Source organism: Canis aureus, chromosome 26 (assembly GCF_053574225.1).
Source record: "Canis aureus isolate CA01 chromosome 26, VMU_Caureus_v.1.0, whole genome shotgun sequence".
Lineage (NCBI taxonomy): Eukaryota > Metazoa > Chordata > Mammalia > Carnivora > Canidae > Canis > Canis aureus.
The window spans coordinates 42,044,964-42,064,831 of NC_135636.1; the positions used below are offsets into that span (position 1 = coordinate 42,044,964).

Below are 19,868 nucleotides of genomic sequence, written 5' to 3' on the forward strand. Positions count from 1 at the left end.
AATGTGCGTTGTGTGTCCGTGACGTGGGTGCCTGCGGATGTGTGTCCGTGTTTCTATGTGTGTCTGTCTGTGCATCTGCACTGTGTGTCGGATTTGGGGCTGTTTGTGCTTCTGTGTCTGTAGGCGCCTGTGAGTGTGTGCATTTGGTGCGTGTGTTGTGTGTCTGGGATTTCGCGTGATTGTAAGTGTGCAGGTCAGTGTGTGCTATGGGTCTGGTGTTTCCATCAGGTGCCCAGTGAGTGCTACTGTGTATGTGGAGGGTGTTGTGTGTGTCTGCTGTGTATTTGGGGGTGTGTGTGCGCGTGTGTGGTAGGAGTGTTCATGTTCCTGTGCCTGTGATGTGGTCTGTGACAAGTGTCTGGGTTCCTGTGGGTGCGGGGGCATGGGAGGACCCTTCCTGCACACACACCAGCCGGCAGCAGTGCCTCCGTATCGTAGCGGATGGATCTGGGGGTCAGGGGGGAGTGCTACCCAGGGCAGGAGGCTGAGTCCCCGCCACGAGTACCCCCCTTCACATCACCGGAGCAACTCCACAGCAGCAGGAGGATCAGGTGTGGAGGGAGGGTGGGGATTCAGCTCACCATTCTTTCTAGGTCTTGCAAGGTCCCTGTGGGGTTAGGAGCCCCCAGAGGAGAAGTGAAGTGTGGGGGCGGGGGGACAGTGGACATTCGCAGGCCAGAGGGTGAGGGAGCTTGAGCAGCTGGGGGAGCTCTGGCCTCCATGGGTCCCAGAGAGCCCCCTGCACACACATGCCCACCATGCACATAGACACACACACGCGTGTCCATGTGAGCGAGGCCCAGGCTACCACTGACGCATGCACACTGGGCCCCAGTGGGCCCAGGAGCCCCTGAGGATGACGTGTGTCCCTCGACAGCAACAATGGAATGAGAAGAGCGAGAATTGTACCCAGAGCAATATTCTCCGTGTGTTGGGGGCGTCAGCACGTGGCCCCAGGAGCCGGGAGGCCTGGCTTTGAATCCTCCTCCTGCCCTTCCTGGCCAGTGGCTCTGGGCCGTGGGCTCCACCTCTCTGGTCCTTGGTCTCCTCACCCCTTAGAACATGCCAAGCACTTGGTTTTACATCAGATACTAAAGACCTCTCCCTCCTCTCTGGCACCAGCCCTGGGTTCATTTTCCAGATGAGAAAACTGGGCCCAGAGAGGGTGCGGCCCTTGCCCAGGACCACACAGCCAGGAAATGGCAGATCCAAGATTAGAAGCCGCCAAAATTTGTGCCCACAAACACACACCCGTCTGCAAAATGTGCACGCTGAGCTCACAGATTCACTTGGAAGAAGCCCCAGGCTCTGCGCACACTCACAGGCAGGGCCCTGGCTACAGGAGGGCCCCGGGGTCAGCAGCACCTGGAAAGATCGGAGGGCTGCTCCTTCCCAGCAGGGATTGCGGATTCTGGTGCCTGCACGGGCTGCTCTGGGGAGCCCAAACCCTTCCTCCCCTGACCCCTACCTAAATGTCACAGTTGTTCTTTCCCCTGCTTCACACAAGGGGTAGATGGCTCCTAGGTGCCCGGCAGGTACCTGAATGAGCAGGGACCGGGCAATAGGGTTTGGTGGGGACTGCGGTGGGTGGGATTCATTGTCCCGTAGAAAAGGGGGCCCGGTGCCCTGGGAACACGAGAAGTCTGGATTTTGACGGAAATCCATGGGCAAGGAACTCCAGTTGTTTCGAACCCCAGGGGGCCACATCGACTCCTCTGTCCCTCGGTGGGTCTGGGTGGGCCCTTGAGCCCCCAGTTTGTGATGTCAGCCCACTGGCCGAGGCCAGAGGCTGGACGCTTGCTGGTGCCCTAGAGAAGTCCCAGGCATCTCTGCATTCAGTTTTCTTGTGGCCCAGGCAGGGGGAGGACCCACAGGCTTGAGAGCCGGGCCTCTGGGGAGGAGCCAGACCTGGACAGAGAGAGGAGGCGCTGTCCTGCCTGCAAAAGTCATTTCTCACTCCCATCTCCACCCTGCCTGTCTCCTGGCGTCCGCCGGGACCTTAATGGATAAAACATCCTGCCAGTGCCTAAGCTTCCCGTTCCATCCTGAGATGGGCGCCAGCTCAGGATGAGTGACTCTGGGCACCCGGATGGAGGGGGTCGGTGTCCTTCAGCCTACGGAGTCCCAGAGTTCCCTCGGGACAGGGTCATTACGGAAGGCTTCCTGGAGGAGGGAGTGGGGCTGGAAGTAGTTCTGTGGCTGCTGGCTTGGGTGTCAGGACACTATGGCTCCACCCAGACCCCCTAAAGGGCAGTGACTATATCATCTTGGTCCCTCTGTGTCCTGAGCTCCCAGATTAGAGTCTGGTACACAGTAGGCACTCAATAAGTTTTTGTACAATGAAAGAAGAGAAAACAAGAGCTTTGGAGAGCCATTTCCCTATGCTGAGAACTGTAACCAACCCTCTGAGGTAGGGGTTATTATTGCCTCCCAGGAGGAAACAGGCACAGAGAGGTTAAGTAATTTACCCAAGGTCGCACAGCTAGCAAGTGACAACCCAGACCTGTCTGCAAAGCTTGGTGCGTATCACTTCTTGAGTGGTTCCGTGTCTGTCTCTGCGGGGGGACTGTGAAGGTCGTGCAAGCTGAGTGTGTCTGTTTTGATCCCTCCTCATCTACTTTGGCCTGGCACACAGTAGGTGCTCAGCAAATCTTTGTTGAGTAAATTACAGAAGCCCTGACCTGTCTCTGAGTCCCCAGACAAGTCACTTCTCTCTGCACCTGTTTCCTCGTCTGTGCGCGGGGCCTACTCTGAGTAACAGCCTCATAGGGTGTTTTGACAATGAAGTGATTCTCTTGGTAAATCCCTACCTGCTGAACAAGGGTTCTCCACGAATTTGGGCCTGGCTAAATGCCTGGCACAGAGCTGGTTTTCGGCAAAGGCTGTAGCGACGATGGCTCAAGGAGGGACGTGGTGAAGGAATAGGAAAAAACCTTCGGGTTCTGGATCTGCCTGCTGTGTGACCTTGGGCGAGTGCGCTGCCCTCTGTCTCTGGGCCTCTATCACCTCAGCCAGGAGAAGGGAGGACCGCAGGGCCTGCCTCCAGGGTTGCTGGGAAACCTAGTGAATTCTATAAAAACCGGAACCAGCCCGTCCCCAGCAGGTGCCCATGCACTCCCCTCCCCCAGCCTCTGTGCCTGGAGGTTCCCCAGCTGGCCAGGGTGAGCGGGGAGGCAGTAGCCAATGGTGTCTGTGCAGAAGGATGGAGACTCCTGCCTGCTGCCGCCGCCTCCCCAAGCCAAAGCAGGGTGCACCTGCCCCAGGTCACAGAGCACAGGCAGGGAGCCGAGGGGGTGGGGAGCAGGCATCCTGGGGTCTCCAAGGACAAACCATCCATTGTGGCCTTGTGGGTGGTGGGGGCTTCTCAGGGCCTGAATGAGGGTGAGGAGGCAGGGGCAGGTGTGGGAGCAGGTGGTAATCCCTCAGCATTACCCGGCAGGAGGGAGGGGTGGGGCGGGGATGCCCCCCAAACATGCCCTGGAACCGGCCTGGCTGGTCAGACACCTGTCCCCAGCTGCTTCTTGTCAGGAGCCATCACAGGCATGAGCCAGGCCCTGGGGGAGGAGGGGGGCGCGGGGGTCTGGGCAGAGGGACCTGGGATAGAATCCCAGCCCTACTCGGTCAGGCTGGGGACACTGGGCAAGTCACTTCATTTCTCCAAACCTGTTTCCTTATCCACAAAATGGGGCTGCAACCCCCTTCCGTGAATCTTCCAGGCACATGTGAGGCATGGGGGGTGGGGGCCTCTGAGAAATGCTTTGGGAGCTCACAGCTCACCCCCTCCCCAAAGATTTTATCATTCTTTCACTCAAGAAACATTTATGGGGCACCTCCTGTGTTCCAGAAGCGTGCCAGGCACCGGGGCCACAGGAGGGGGACAAGTGTGGTTCCTGTCCCAGGGAGAAGGCAGACAATTCATGGGAAAAAGAATGAACAAAAAAAAAAAAAAGAAAAGAAAAAGAATGAACCAGAAAATTTCAGACAGCAGCACAAGTGACGAAGAATTAAACTGAGGTGCTAGAGGGTGACGAGGGTGGGAGCTACTTGAGCCGGGGAGGTCAGGGAGGCCTGTTGGCGGAGGTGACGGGAGTGACCTGGAGGAGGGGCAGTGGGCAGGGACAGAGCTGGGGGGTGGGCTGGGGGCAGCTGGCACCGCCAGGGCACAGGCCCTGCGGGGGGCCGGGCTGGCTCTGCTCTTACAGAGGAACTGCAAGGAGGCCCCTCCGTGAGGGGGTCTGGCCGGGGAGGGGGGACCCTCGTGCCCTGTTCCCAGGGGCTGAGGCCAGGGGGCAGGGCAAGGGCCAGGCTGGAGGAAGTGGGGCCCAGCCCCAGGCCAGCAGCCTCTCGGGGGACTGCTAATATTCCCGAGTGCCGGTGACGAGACCCAGCCCCGGGTGGCAGGGGGTGGGGGCCTGCGCCTCCATAAACAGCCGGGGCTCGTAAAGCAGATCAAAGCGGCCTGTCCGAGCCCGGCCACTTCCTGCAGGGCCCAGAGCCCCCTAGCTCGTGGGAAGGGGCCTCTCGGACATGCTCGGGGGTCTCTGTGTGGCTGGAAGCAGCTCCCCGAGCCTGCCCACACCTCGGTTTTCCCACTGGCCTCACAAGGGGGCTGAGTAGAACCTCTGGACGGCCTGTCTTGTTCTCCAGCTCTGGCAAGAGCCTGGCCTCTGGAACCACAGGTCTGGGAGTTCAAATCCCAGGGCTGCCACTGTGTGACCTCAGGTGGTGACCCCCCCCACACACACACCAGACTGTCCTCAGCTCTCAAATGGGGCTACTGATAGTATCTACCGCAAAGCCCCTGGGCTGTGGGGTGTTATCATATCATTTATAATTATAGTTGATTGCTTATCTAATGACAATGGTAGTTCTCCTCGGGCATCCCGGTGCCGAAGCCGAGTCACAGGCAGCAGGAGTGGCCGAGGTTCGTGGAGCACAAGGCCAGAGTCCAGGCACTTCGATTGCACAAGTCTGGGGAGGAGAGGCCCTGGAGGTGAGGATTTCCAGGCCAGGTGGAGGCTTGTCCGGGCAAAGCCCCAAGCCCAGGGCCCCGGGGGAGGCAGTCCTTCGCAGGCCGCAGGGCCCTGGGGTGGGGGGCTCCAGGACCACAGGGCACACTCCCCATCACACTCTCCGACGCAACCCCCTTCCACCAAACCCGCTCCGCACGACTGCCTTTCTCTGGTCTTCAAAATCTCCAACAGGCTGCGTAAAATACAGATGCTCCCTGTCTGTCTCCCCCACAAATAGCCGCTTCTGAAGGGCGGTGCTGGTTTTGTTTTGTTTTGTTTTTTTTCTGTTTTGTTCTTAGCTGTACACCCGCTCCCCCCGCCCCAAACAGTAGGTGCTTGATAAGTATTTGTGGAATGCATGAATGGATCCTCACCCAGCTCCCGGAAATAGGCACTATTGTTATTTCAGTATATGAAGGAAGAAAGTGAGGTTGAGCAAGACAGCAAGTTGGTGAGTTGCCCAAGATCTCAGACAGCTGGGGAGTGGGAAAGTCAGGGTCATAGTAACAGGAATAATCGCAGCCAAGCCGTATATTGAGCACCTACTGTGTGCCAGGCCCTGTGATGGGTGTTGGAAGAGAAGTGGAAAAAATAAAGCCAGGCACATAGTAAGTGCTTTATAGGCAATATTCTTGGGATCCTCAGAGGGAGTCTCCGTAGAGGAGGGGACTGTTACACCCATTTCACGGATGAGGAAACCAAGGCTCAGAGGGATTAAACAACTAAAACAACTAATCCAATAATAACAGCTCTAACAACAAGCCCGGTTTACTGAGCGGTGCTCTGGACACTGGCTTTACATCCACTATCTCTCACCTTTACCACGTCTTTTATTATCCTTTACAGTAAAGAAACCTCTGAGAAGCAACTTAGTATCTGTGGTAGGACGGGATGAAGAAGCTTGAGCTCATTTCCCAGCTTCTGTTCCAGGACACGTCTGCCCTGGGTGGTGAACAGACCCAAATATAGAAGCCATTGCACACTTGGTGCCTCAATGTCAGGGGATCCTTCCTGGTACCTTAGTTCCCCCAGTGTCCGTAGTCTGGGGCTCCTCTCCCCCCCCGCCTTCTCCGCATGGAACTGGCAGGTGGCTTCTTTCCCATTCGGACTTGGGTCTCCCACTGTCTCTGGGTAGGGAAGTAGGGGGGAAGCTGAAGAAGTACTGGCAACTCTGCTGTGTGACCTCAGGCCAGCTGCTCTGCCTCTCTGAGCTGCCAGGCTCTATTGAGTCCATGGAGTCACAGCTTGCTGAGAAGGCTCTGGGCTGGGATCTGGAGCCAGGGTCTGGGGAGTAGTGAGAAGTACTCATAGAAGCCCGGCACCTGAAAACACCTGCCTTCTGCCTGGAAGGACCAGGGGGAGGGGACAGAGCCACCTTCACCCCTGCCCAGGCCTGTTTCTCTCACCCTCCTCTCCCCTGTTAGCACTCTGCAAGCCCCCAAGAGATGGGGCTCGTCCCACCCGACCTATTCTGGCCCACCCTTTATCACAAGGAGAGAAAACCAAGGCACAAGGGGACTATATTCTTTGGCTCCCAAAGCCCTTGGTGGCACCTGTCTTGAATCCACTCCATGCTCCCTTCTCCCGATGCTGCCTACGGGGTGATCCCTTCTCCTGTCATTCACTCCCTGCCAAACAGCCAGCATCCCAGCTCTTACGGATTTGGAAGTTGAGGTTCAGAGAGGCACCTGGACTGGCCCTGAGTCCTAGGAAGCCAGGACATCCTTCCCAGAGGACCCCGGGGACCTCTCTGGAGGCCAGCCTCCCCTGTCACACCCCTGCCTGGGGTCATGTAATCATGGGTCTGTTGAGGGAGCAGGTGCATGTGCACAGTCCCCCATCTTACAGAAGGAGTTGCTGGGCTTCAGAGATGAGAGCCACCTGCCGTAGGCCCCACAGCCAGGAGAGGGCTGATTCTGAGCCTGTGACTACGGAGGGGGAAACTGAGGCCCCAAGAGGAGACAGTCTTGTCCAGGGTCATGCTGCCCTGAGAGGCCTGGAGCCCCACTGAGGCTGGGCTGGTGCTGAGGCACCAGAGCCTCAGGCAGAGCCTTCCCACGGCCGGGGGTGGGGGGATGGGGGTGGGGGGTGTAGGTGGCGGCACTGCCTGGCATTTCCTGTTTGTTTGGGCAGGACTTAGGGCAGGACCTGAGTGAGGAGCTGTGGGGGGACTTCCCATGGCCCCTCCTCACTCTCAGGCAATAACCAGACTGAGAGGCCAAGCCCCCAGCATCCCCTGGGGATGCAGAGGCTGGAGGCCAGTGTCTTGGCTCCCAGGCCTCCTCTCCCTCCTTGTTTGTGTGTCCTTGCCCTGTTCCCCCCACAACGCCACCTCAAAGTCTCTGTGTCCTTGGGTGTCCCCTTCTTACCATCCAATGAGTAGACTCAGCCAAAGTCCCTGGCCCTCAGGAGACCCCAAGGTCACGAACTTGGAGAATCACTTCCCCCTTCTGAGCCTCAGTTTCCTCTTCTGTCAAGTGGAGTCATGGTGAGGGTAGAATGGGGAATGCCAGCTCAGCACTTTGGGAACTCCGCAGCCCCAAGGGAGGGAGTCATCAAGGTCCTGACACTGACCTGATGCCAGTTCCCAGATGGGGAACTGAGGTAGTCAAGGTGAGGGGATCCACAGAAGGACACAGCCCACAGAGGGCACCCCCTGCCACTTCCCAGGAAGTATTGATACAGTGTCAGGAAGGCACATGCTAGTCCGATACCCTGGGTTCAAAGCCTGGCTCTGCGACTCACTGTGTGGCCTCAGGCAGGTCACCCTACCTCTCTGACACTCAGTTTTCTCTTCTGCAAAAGGGGGAGAAAATTAACCAGGCATTACTTTTGAACTAATTAAGCATGTAAACCACTAATGGGAGAGCCTGGCACCCAGTCGACCTTCAATTCGTGGTAGGTCTTCTTCCCAGAGGGGAGGCTATGCTGGGCCATCCTGGTTCCATTTGGGGCAGGAAGGGCCCCTGGCTGGAAAGGGTCAAGAGTCCAGCTCGTGTGGCTGGTCACTGACCCTCTGCTCTATGTAAACAAGATCCGGCTCCTCTGCCGCTCAACCCTCCCTGTGCTGGTGTGCTGGCCGCAGCTGCTGCCCTTTCCTATGCTCTCAGGGACTTGGCGCTGCTGACTTTTCCTGCCACACCCCGACCACGCTCTTTTGCTAGTGCAAACTTTTTGCTCCTCTCTTTCTCCAAGCTCACTCCAGCCCCAGGGGCTTTGCACCTACAGGTCTCTCTCCCTGGATTCCTTTTTCCCCATATTTCCCCTTCTTTAACCGAGATTTTATTTTTAGGTTCTATCATTAGAATCTAAAACAGGACCTAGAATATTTTAGGCATGGAGTAAGTATTTGTCCTATAAATAAATGAGTGAATTTTGATTTCCGATCCAACGTAAGAGTCTTTGTTTTTTAATAGACCCCTTCAATCCATTTACATTTATTGTTTACATGGATATGTTTGGTCTCATTTCTTCCTCTCTTCTGTTTTCTATTACTTATCTGAATGAATGAATGAATGAATGAGTGAATGAGTGAATGAATGAAGCAGAATACATTGTGATTGCTGGGGTGGATTGGGGACTGGGGCTTCTCCAAGCTGTCCTGGGTGGTCCAAGGTAGGGAGAACATAGGACTGTCCTGGGAGACTGCTCATTCTTTTTTTCTTTTTCTAAGATTTTATTTATTTATTTATTTATTTATTTATTTATCCCAATGTGGGGCTTGAACTCACAAATCCAAGATTGAGAGACACAGGCTTTCCAGACCAGGTGCCCAGGGGACCCCCTCCGCTCATTCTTGCAAGTATTTATTCCACACACACCCCTCCATCTCCCAGATAAGGGCTTATCTTCACCTCTCCATCCTCCCCCCCCCCCACAGGAAGTGCCAGGCTTATGATGTGGGTTCTGGAGCCAGACCCTCCACCCCTCCCAGGTGCCCGACCCGGTGGCCTGGTCCTCACTCCCCTCCCCAGCAGCAGGGTCCGCTTCCTCCGTGATGTCGTGGTGTCGTGATGTCCTGGGAAGGACCAAAGGACAGGACTCGAGGCCCGGGTCTCGCATGGTGCCCGCTTGGAGTGAGTGCTCAGGGAGCGTCAGCGATGACGGCACTATTGTTGTTCCCGTACCTCAGTTTCCTTCCATTGTATGGAGGCCGCGGGTCACTTCCTCGTTGGCACCTCGGGGTCCTCTTCAGAGTCTGCAGCTGGATGACAGCTCCATCCACCCGCCCCTGTCCTCCTGCCCCAGCGCCAGGGGTCTTCATCCACGACTCCAGGGCCCCCCAGAGGCCTGCCCCCGGGAGGCGGGGAGCGGCTTGTTCCTGCCCTGCGGCCACATCAGCATCATCCCCATCATGCAGATGAGGAAACTGAGACCCCTGGGCTCATCGCATCCACAGACACGGCCTGAGCGCCTACTGTGTGCAGCCGTGCTGGGCCCTCTCCCCTAGGGCTCACGGCCTAGCAGGAAGGTCCCTGCAGGACATAAAGCAAGTGTCTTGTCCCGCCCCTAGCAGTCTCCCAGAGAACCTTCCAGCATCGCTGTGGGGGTGGGTGGGGGCACCACTCCCTTTGCACAAAAGAGAAAGTGAGGCCAGAGAAGGGCATTCCTGGGCAGAGGCGCCAGCTTCCTGGGGTGTGGCTGCCTTCCTGCCTTTGCAGCAGCTGGTGCCCCTTCGGGAATAGTCTTCCCCAGCCGCTCTGGCTCCAGGGTGCGGGGCGCTGCGTGACTCGGGCGCCACTTCCTCAGGGACCCTTTGGGCCTGGGAGGGCGAGGTCGCCCCAAAACTCTTGCTCAGCGCCAGCGGCCTTCCTGTTCTATAACCCCGTCCCTACCCCGCCCCCTGCTCTCCCCGCTTACCTGGCGCTGAGTGGGTGCGCCATCCAGGTGCGAACGAGCCCCTGCAGGGCCCCATGTCGTGAGGGAGGCACCCCCTTCCGCCACTGCAGGTGCAGCCGCCGGAACCTCGCTCCTCCTCGCAGTGGCTGCACTTCTGCATTTCGTCTGAGGGATGACTGCATCGCTGGCTGGCGGGCATGGTCCTCTCTGGAACGTGAGCTTCCAGGACAGGGCTCTCCGCCGTTCCCTGCACTGGGGGGTCCCCGGCACCTAGTACAGGGCCTGGCCCACAGCAGGTGCTTAATTACTATCTGCGGAAGGAAGGAAGGAAGGAAGGAAGGAAGGAAGGAAGGAAGGGAGGGAGGGAGGGAGGGAGGGACAGCTTGCAGTTTATTTATCCAGCTCTATTTGTTCATCCAGCAAATTCTTACTGAGGGCCGACTGCACGCGAGTTTGGGGACCAGAGCATGACAGGCGCAGACTCAATTCCTGCCCCCGAGGCACGGACTTTCTGGTTGCTGCAAACAATTGTGATGTCAGTGGTGGAAAGTGCCGTGAGGCAAGAGCTGCAGAGCGGGTGTTTGGGCTACGGTGGGGTGGGGGGCTGCTGGGAGGGGGTGGCAACTGGCAGAGGCAGGGGCAGGCCCTGGGTTCCCGGCCCCCAGCTGGCAGATGCGGGGCTGTCGTAACTGTGGGCAGCCGGGGTTGCCAAATGCCACCACAGCTGCGTCACTGAGAGCCGGGAGGGCCAGGGGGGCGGGGTGGGGAGGGGCCCCCACGCCCAGGCTGGCTTCAGCCCCGAGTCACGCAGAGCGGAGGCCAAGCCTGCTCGGTGTCCACAGTTAGTCACTCCGTCATGGGGTCACACGGCCACTTGACCATTTTCAACATACCCGAGCGTCTGTGTTCCCACGCTGAGAAAGACAACGTGGCAGAAAGCGTGGAAGACCCTGTGCACGCCCTGCCCTCCGGTGACTTCATCCTGGGTTTGGCGTGCGTGACCTGGTGGGTGATTTCATAACGTTACTTTCCTGGGTTTGCTCTGTGCGTCCCTGGGCAAGACGCTTGCCCTCTCTGGGCCTGGGATTGCTCATCTGTGTGATGGCTGTAATACTCCCCACTCAGAGGACCTGTGAGAATTGAACTGGCTCATCTGTGTCAAGTGTGTAGATGAGGGCCTGGTGCATAGTGAGCTCATTAATGTGGTGGAGCACCCACAAAGGGGGAAGCAGACATCAATTGTGTCAAGAATGTAACCTTTAAGCTCTCTCGTGGTGGTGCCAGGAACCAGCAGCTGGCTATGTGTGAGGTGCCCAGGCTCTAATTCTGGCTCACTCTGCTCCACTTCCTGTTGGGTTCATCTCCCTCATCAGCTCGGAAAACCCAGAGTCCGGGCCTGCCTTGTTCTCTGCTGTCACCCCAGCTCCCAGCCCAGGTTCTGGAGACTCCCAGGATGGGTTTGTGGAGTGAGTGAAGGGGACTCAGTTTCCTCATCTGTATGATGGGTCTCATCATAGGAATGAGAAAATGCCTGATGTGCAGTAGGTGCTTTGTAAACGTTGTGCCCCCCTCTCCTCCTGTCCCCAGGGCTAGTGCTGGACCCCACTGCCCTCAGGGCAGCCATTATGTCGAAAGATCCAGGCTTTCCACTGACTCATTCATTCATGCACTCATACATTCATGCATTCATTTCTGCATGCATGCCTTCAACAAAAAAATTTGTGTGTGCGTGTGCACCTGCTGTGCACTAGGATCTGCTAGTGACTCTGCTCTAGGATCAGAAGATACCAAAAGGGATCAAACAGGCAAAAATCTTTACCTTCCTGGAGCTGACATTCTGTCAGGGGACACAGCCAGGGGACACTGTTAGACAACAGTGTGACCCAAGCTAAGATTTGCTGAGCCAGGCAGGAGGAGCCAGGGGAGGCATCTCCTTAACCCAGTCTGGGGGTTTGGGGAAGGCAGTGAGCTCAGACCAGAAGGTGAGAAGAAGTTAGCCGGATGAAGGGTGCAGAACCCTCTGCACGTTCCAGATGGATGGACTGTGCAAAGGGTGAGGTGGGCGTGGCAATCTGGGGACCTGTCTGTGGCTTGGCCTGGATGGAGGGAGGGGGCAGTGGAGAGGGTGTTGCACCTTATCCTGAGAGGTGGGTAGTGAGCCTGGAAAGGCCTGGCTCGATTTAGGTTTTACAAGGTTTGCTGTGGCTGCAGCACGTGGCCTGCACTGGAGGGGTGAGGCTGGAGGTGGGACGATCACTAGGGAGTCTGGAGTCCTGTCCACCCATCAGAGAAGAGATGGCCGGTAGGCTTTGGACAGACCCTGGAGCTGCAAACCCTGGATGTGCTGGCCCGGATCTGGGCTTCCCTGGAATCAGGCCCGGGATGTGGCTGCTGCTGAGGCTTCCCCTGTCCTCCCCGGGGACCAGATCAGGCGTCAGCACACCTCCACCACGAGAGCCGTTGGGCAATGGTCCTAGGCCCTCCGGCAGCTAACCCCTGTGACGGGCCAGGCCCTTTGGGGAAAGGAACCCCCCCAAACCCTGTGCAGCATGACGTCCCACCAGAGTGTTTGCACACAGTAGGCACCAGCCCAAGATGAAAACAATCCCATGATGCATCACCGGAGGCCTCATCAAATTTACCAGGAACCATCCAGACAGGATATTCTGGAGCCTTGGGAGAGGCAAATGGTACTGAGGTTTGGAGCACAGACCTCGGAGCCTGACAGCCTGGGCCTAACTCCCAGCTCTGCCTGTCACTGCTGTGGTGCTAGGCCTATGCCTTGCTGCTCTGTGCCTCGGTTTCCCCATTTACAATGAGAATAATAGAGCATCTTAATAGGATCACTTGAAACTTACGGCTGATTAATCTGTGTAAGGCATCTGGAATTGTGTGCAGCACACAGTAGGTCAGAGATACAGAAACCCTTGCTGCTATTATTAACATGATGGTGATTGGCAGCAGTTGTGCCAGAAATATGGATTAATCCATGGGAGAGAAAAGGAAGGGGCAGGACAGAGTGTAAAGTGGGCTGTTGCTTGTAGAAAAAGGCCAGAAGAGTAAGGGGATGGTGTGTGTGCAAATACTTGCACTGTTGCAGGAGACCCCAGACGCTGGCAACATAGAATTCTCCAGTTAGAGGGAATAGAGACCTGGGAGGAGGCGGGTAGGGACCCAGACTTTTCACTCCACACCCTTTCCATCCTCTGTGCTGTTGGAGGTGTGTGTGTGTGTGTGTGTGTGTGTGTGTGTGTGTGTTCCCCCATGCACTTGTATGTATATTCAAAACCAAACACCAGAAAGCAATTCTGCAAGAGGTTTCCTTCGGGAAGGCCCCAGGTCCCCCGCCCCCACCCTCCCCAGCCCGCCCCCGCATCCTGGCCTGTGTGTGGCCCAGTCTCGCCGCTGCTGGTTTTCAGAGCTCTAGGCCTTGGAGCAGGTCCGAGCTGGAATGCCCTGCAAGAAAAGGGGCTCCTTGGAGACCCCCAGAGCGGCCTCGGCTCCGGGTGGCGCGGGGTGTGGGGGTTGGGGAGGGGGGTCCCGACCCACTGATGAGAACTCCAAATGCTCCCCGGCCCAAGCTGCTAATCGCTTCCAGATTGGCCGGGTCAGGGCCAGGGCCGCCGCCGCCTGGCTCCATAAACAGCCCGTTGCTCCAGATGGTGGCTGGCTCCAGCCTGGCGAGCAGGTTCACGGGGGACTGGGGGGTGGCAGCAGGTGGAGGACCCCCACCCCGTCTTGTTGGGGCAGTGAGGCCCCAAGCAGCCGGCCTCGGCTGCCGCTCGTCCATGCTGTTCTGAGTCAGGGACACAGGGCCGGGAGGGGCGGGCTGGGAAGTTGAGCCCATTGCTCTGAGGAGGGAAACTGAAGCCCAGAGGGTCAAGGGACGGTTCAAGGTTGGCGGAAGGGGCCTCTGAGGTTGACACTGGGTTTGCTTTGTCTCTGAAAGCAGCACAGGGTAGGGGCATGGTAAAGACACAAGGAGGGAAGGGGGGGCTGCAGAGATGGAAGGAGGGAGGGAGGGAGGAGACCAGGAGGCATTAGTGCCCTCCTACATTCAGATTCTGGCTCTGGGGTTTTACTTCCTGAGCTAATAAATGATTTTTGCTCTCTGAGCCTTAGTTTCTTCATCTGTAAAATGGGGATGGCTAAAGTTCCGACTTCAGCAGATTGCTGGAAGAGTCGGTGATGTGGCTCCTGTGAACTACTGGGCGGGTGTGAGGGCCATAGACATTGATCCGTCTCCCATCCTCTCCCTGATATGTCTTTGATCCCCACTTCTCAGAGCACAGTGGCCTCCTCCAGGAAGCTGCCCTGACTTCCACTCAGACCTCTCCCTTTGTGCCAAGCCCTGTGCCCTTCCCATGGCCTCTCTCACGGAGTCTCCCCAACGCCGTGGCCCCGCTGGAACCCATGCTGTGGACCCTCGGCAGATGGGGGGTGGAGGACCAGGTGGTACCCGGCCGTCTCGTCCCTGTACATGAAGACATGGGACGTCACAGAGGCAGCGGGACGTGCTGAGCACCTCATCGCCAGGAAGAGGCGGAGCCAGTGTGCACTGGAGCCGGTTCTCCTGGTCACACAGCACCGGGGCCCGAGTCAGGAGACCCGGCTGCTTCTCCTACCCCTGCCCACCGACCTGAGAGCCCACGTCGCGCCAGGAGGTGAGGACCCGGGCCGGCTGTTGCCCTGGTTGGTTCTGGGTTGTGATCCCCCAGAGAAGGGGTGTGGCGCCCTGGCCAGACCGCCTGTCCCCACAGCAGCCTGGAGCCCAGGGGAGCAGGCTGCGGGACAAGCTGGGGGCTCCCCTGGCCATCATGCCTCCCTGCTCAGCTGAGCCCTGTCGGTCACCCTCTTAACCCGTGCATGGCACAGGACACCCCCCGCTCAGCGTGGTTGGATGAGTGACCAAGCAGTCACACTACCCAGCCCTGACGGGCCCCACACTCTTCGGCAACTTTAACAATCACCTAAGCCACCGGGGGAGGGCCTGCCATCATTCCCACTTTACAGACGAGGAAACGAGGCTCAGAGAGGGAGACGGCCTTGCTCAAGATCACACAGCTGAGCTGGCCCTCGAACCCAGGCCTTCTAGCTCCAGAGCGCACACTCTCAACCACAGGTCCCCACTCCTGGGGCAGCGGGGAGCCCACGGGGAGCTGCACCCCTGGCCTCCCCCCTTCCAGCCCCGCTTCCACGTCGCCCAGCGCCTGGATTCCCATTTCGGCCCAGCCTCGAGGTCAGCGGCCCGTTCTGCCCCGAACGGGGAGGAATGTTGGTGGCGGCCTCGGCCCGGGTCCGAGAAGAAAGGCAGCCTTGTGGGCGAAAGGTGAGCCGCTGGGTGGGCGCGGGCGTGTTTACCCAGGGCCGGGCGTGTGGCTCAGGGTGGCGCCGCTGTCAGCCGCGCCGGCTGCCCCGGGCCTGTGCTGGCCTCCAGATGTGTGCTGGCTCCAGCCGGCCGGGCCCCCCCACCCCACGCACAGAGGGGCTTTATCAAAAGCGGCTGTGAGGAGGCCCGGGAGGCCGCCTGGCTCCAGCCTGCTGGCTCCGAGCCCCGGGCCTGCAGGAGCCAGGCGAGCCGCATGCGGGCTTTTGTGCCTGGGTCTTCGTCGGCTCCACGGCCCGGCCGCTCGGGTCTCCTCGGACCCCCCACCCCGGGGGGCGGGGGGGTGCAGCCCCCTTTTCTGGAAAACCAGAGCTCGAGGAGCAATCTGGAGGGGTGGCAGTTCAAGAAAACTTTTTAAAAATATATTTTCCTGCATCCCTGAGGGGAAAGGTGACCCACATGGGATGAAAAAATCCAAAAATTAGTAAAGCTCGAGGGGTGCTAGGTGAGCGGTCAAAGGAAAGACCCTCGTGGGCAGGATGGAGTGCAGATTTGGCACGGTGCTGCCCTTAGCGGGAGGGGAGTCTGAGGAGGGCTTAGTTCTCGGCCCTGGGTCTCCTTTCTTGGGGTGTGGGGTGTGGGGGGTCCTTCTGTATATAGTTTTTGGTGGCCGGAACTATTTTGCATTAATAAATAATAACTGGAGAAGAACTCGAACAAACGAAGACTCCCTCCCGCTTATGACCCCCAGCCCTACCCCGAAGTTGTCTTCCGACACCTTCTAGAAACGGCTTGAGAACCCACACGGGGATCCACATACATTCTCTTTCCTATTTTGTTTTCCTTTTACAAGCAGCATTCAAATGCACACTGCGGGGTGCTGGCTCTTTTCACCTGACAGTCTGTCCGAGGCCTCCTGCTGCCCCGTGCTTGTTCACGGCTGTGTAGTAGTCCCCCGGGCTGCAGCCCACATCCACTCCCATGGACCACCCTGCAGCGGGCCCTCCCCCACCCCTGTACCTGGGTCTGGGGGCTCGGGAGCGTTTTCTGGATGCTCACCTCTTAGAATTAGAACTGCAGGATAAGTGCATTTAGTGGCCAACTTTCAGCACCCGGATCCTGTCTCCAGATGCTGAGGCTTGTGTCCTGCATTGTCCCACAAGGAAACTGAGGCACCGACACTCGGCTGTTCTTAAGGATGAGCAGAAATAGCTTCACGTGAGTCTCTCCTAAAAACACAAACTAAAACATCTTTTTCTTGGCTTCATTTCATCCCGATTGCAAAAGAGAAGCATGTCCACTGCAGAAAGTTTAGGAAAGTCAGAAAATCTCCAAGTTAGAAAATAAGGCTTCCGCCCACCTCACCGCCCACCACCAGCCGCTCCGGCTGCACTGTCACAGCCCCCTCCTCGCCCTCACTGGTCTCCCCCTTTCCAGCCTTGCTGCCCTGCAGTTCCTTACAGGCTAAGAGGGAGATTTTGCACCCCATCGCCAGGGACTTGTGGCAATTCTGGGGACATTTTGGGTTGTCACACTGGCAGAGGGGTGTGCTGCTGGCATCTGGTGGGTGGAGGCCACTGCTGAACATTCTAGTGTGCCCAGGCTGGCCCCGGGACAGGGAATGACCCCGCTCCAATGTCAATAGTGCGCAGGCTGGCAACCCCGCGTTAGGCCCGGGTCATGTGCCCAGACCTTCCACGGCTCCCACCCGGCACAGAGAAGAGCCAAGTCCTCACAGCGGCCAGAGAGGCCCTGCAGGCTGTCTCTGTCGCCTCCCTATCCTCCCTCTCTCTCTCTCCAGGACACCAGCTCCTCCTTCAGAGCCTCCCTGCCACCGCCCACCACCATCTCTCTCAAATGTCACTTCCTCTGGGAGGCCTCCCCGAACTCCCTATTTCATACGTGCCACTCCCTGAAACTTGCTGCCTTCTTTCTCCCTGGCACTGGGCCCTGGAGTCCTACTGCTCCGTCTGCCGGTCTCCCCACCCAGACACCAGCTCCGTGAGGGAGGGAGAGGGCTGGTCTTCAGCAAAGCAGCCCCTGGCACACAGCAGATGCTTATGGAAGGACGGTGGACCCTCCAAAGTCCTGAGGTCTGGGCGTCAGTTGGGGACAGAGGATCCGGATGCTGAAAACTGGTCACTGGGGTGGGGGCCCGGAAGGAGGAGCAGGTCCCCAAGGCCACAGGCTGGAATTTCTTCCACCGGGCAGCCCACCTGAGTCTCTCCCAGCAGCTATGCCCCCGGCCCCCCTGGGCCACCTCACTCAGGTCCTGCCCTCATTACACCAAAGCTTCCCTCACCAAGGACAGCAGGAAAGACAGAGGGGACTCCAAGGGCAACTCCTGAACCACTTCCAACATTTATGGAGCACCAACTGTATGCCCCACCTTGGACTGGGCACCATAGAGATTGTATCTCAGTGATTTCCTAGAGGCGGGGGGTGGTGGCTTAACCATCTTGGTGTCCTCAGGGCCTACTGTGTCCCAGTGGCTACATAGAATGTGCCTTCCTGCAGGAGAGAGAAATTCTGCACAGTGGATTTAGGGAGGGAGAAAGTCAGTACATTTTTGTGTTGAAAAATTAATTTTAATTTTTTTAAACAGAAAGTGATTTCTTAAAAAGATTTTATTTATTTATTCATGAGAGGCTTACAGAGAGAGGCAGAGACTCAGGTAGAGGCAGAAGCAGGCTCCCTGTGGGGAGCCCAATGCAGGACTCCCTCCCAGGATCCCAGGATCACGACCTGAGCCGAAGGCAGATGCTCAACCACTGAGCCACCCAAGCATTCCAGAAAGCAATCTTTGTAAATAAACAAAGAATTCTCAAGTAAGAAAAATACAACCCTACCACCTACCGATGCTGGGAGTTCAGGAGGCCTCGGAGCCCAAAGTGGGGAGCTATGGGGCCAAGGGAGGCTTCTAGGAGGAAATGAGTTCTGAGCAGAGGCCCCAGGACGTGTGGGCAGAAAGAGCCTTGGGGGAGAGGCTGCTGCCCAGACCTGCGGGAGGCAGCTGGTGGGCTGGGGTCCTGATGGTCCAGCACCCCCGGCCCAGAGAGTGAGGACCAGGCCCTCGCTGTGTGTCCCTGGGTCCAGTGTTTCTTGGTGGAGTCATTGCAGCCTCATTCCTGTGATCATGCTTCTGTCTGCCTGGAGCACTGCTACACTGGAGCTCTGTGAGGGCAAAGCCCACTCTGTCTCGTCCACCTGTCCACCCCCAGGGCCCGGAGCTCCCAGCAGGCACCAAAACTCACGTCCTCCCTGAAGCTCAGAATGTGGCTCTTTGGACATCAGTCTTTACAGATGTCATTAGTTTAAGGATCTTGAGATGAGACCCTCCTGGATCAGGGGTGGGCCCTGCCTCAGTGACTGGTGTCCTGATGAGGACAGGGAAGGACACACAGACACACAGAAGGTCTCGGGAGATGAAGACAGAGACAGGAGTGATGTGTCTATGATCCAAGGGACCCTGGAAGCCCCCGGGTGCTGGGATGGGCGAAGCTTCTGCCCTGGAGCCCCCAGTGGGCATGGCCCTACTGACCTTGGCCTCTCTTGCTTTAAGCCACCAAGTTTGTGGCACTTTGTTACAACAGCTCCTGCACATTCGCCAGGTTTGCTCACACAGATCAACAGGTGAGTGAAGGAATCAGCTGAAGCAGCTTTGGTGGCTGTTCCCAGCCTGTTGTGTGTGGCGAGGTGACTGCCCTCACCCCCTATGACTGGTTTCGCTTTCTGGGGTGCTGGGGTAGAGCTGGGGAAGCTGGAGGCAGTCCAGAGAGGGGGGTTGTGAGGAGCTGCTAAGGTGACAAGGAAATCAGGTTGCATAGACGTCACCCCCCCCCACCTATACCCCCACCCCCAGGAGCCCATGTCCATACCCCGTGTAGCTGCCCAGCATCTGGGGACCTCACCCCTCCTGAGGTCTTTCAGATTCGCAGCAGCTGGCACCTATCCTCAAATACAGGCGCTGCTCGGGATGTCCACCCAAGTGACTGTCCTCCTTAGAGCCTGGGGCTGTCCTGCCCTCGGTCCCTCTGCTGTGGCTTCTGGAGGTCAGGCGGCAGCGGGATGCAGAGGGAGAAAGCTGGACCCTGGCTCTGAGCTGAGTGACCGAGTGAGGGCCACTCCCCTCGGAGCCTGTTGCCCTATCTGCAATGGGAAGGATGTTACCTGGCTTCCAGAAAGCTGCGGTGGAGAGTGGGTGAGACGAAGCTGGTCCTGGGCTGGTGGAGCACCTGGCCTGGAGGTGCTTACTAAGCACCAGGGTCCCGCTCTCCTGGGACACAGCCCTGAACCCTAAGGAGGGTGTGCGCTTCCTGGCCTCGGATCCTTTCAAAGCCCCAGTCGCTGGCCGGTGGCCTGTCCGGTGGCCCCACAAGCCACTCCACCCCCAAGGAGCGCGATATCTTTAGAAGGACCAAGCCTTGGATTTCATGCCCTTAAAATGCCTGAAATCAAAGCAGGGCTGGAGACCCGGAGAGTTTTGAAGTTGGCTCAGGGCAGGAGGGGCCGTGAAATCCCCAGCAGTCTGGGCTCCTCTCTGGGAACCGGCGTGAACGGGGGCCCCTGGCTGGAGGGTAGTGGCCAGGTACAAGGGGGCAGCTGCATTTTGGGGATCATCGGAGTCCCAGCAGTTGATCATGCCAAGCCTTAGAGAAGACAATTGGGACAACTCGCCTGAGAGATGCCCC

General features: G+C 58.0%; 1 long non-coding RNA gene across 1 annotated transcript; it reads left to right on the top strand.

Annotated features, from left to right (window-relative positions):
* The first annotated feature begins 14,117 nt into the window (after positions 1 to 14,117).
* LOC144298857 (uncharacterized) lies at positions 14,118 to 19,012 on the top strand. The gene is made up of 3 exons (XR_013365727.1): positions 14,118 to 15,180; positions 16,307 to 16,395; positions 16,979 to 19,012. It is a non-coding gene; the product is annotated as an uncharacterized LOC144298857 (long non-coding RNA).
* Positions 19,013 to 19,868: the final 856 nt, after the last annotated feature.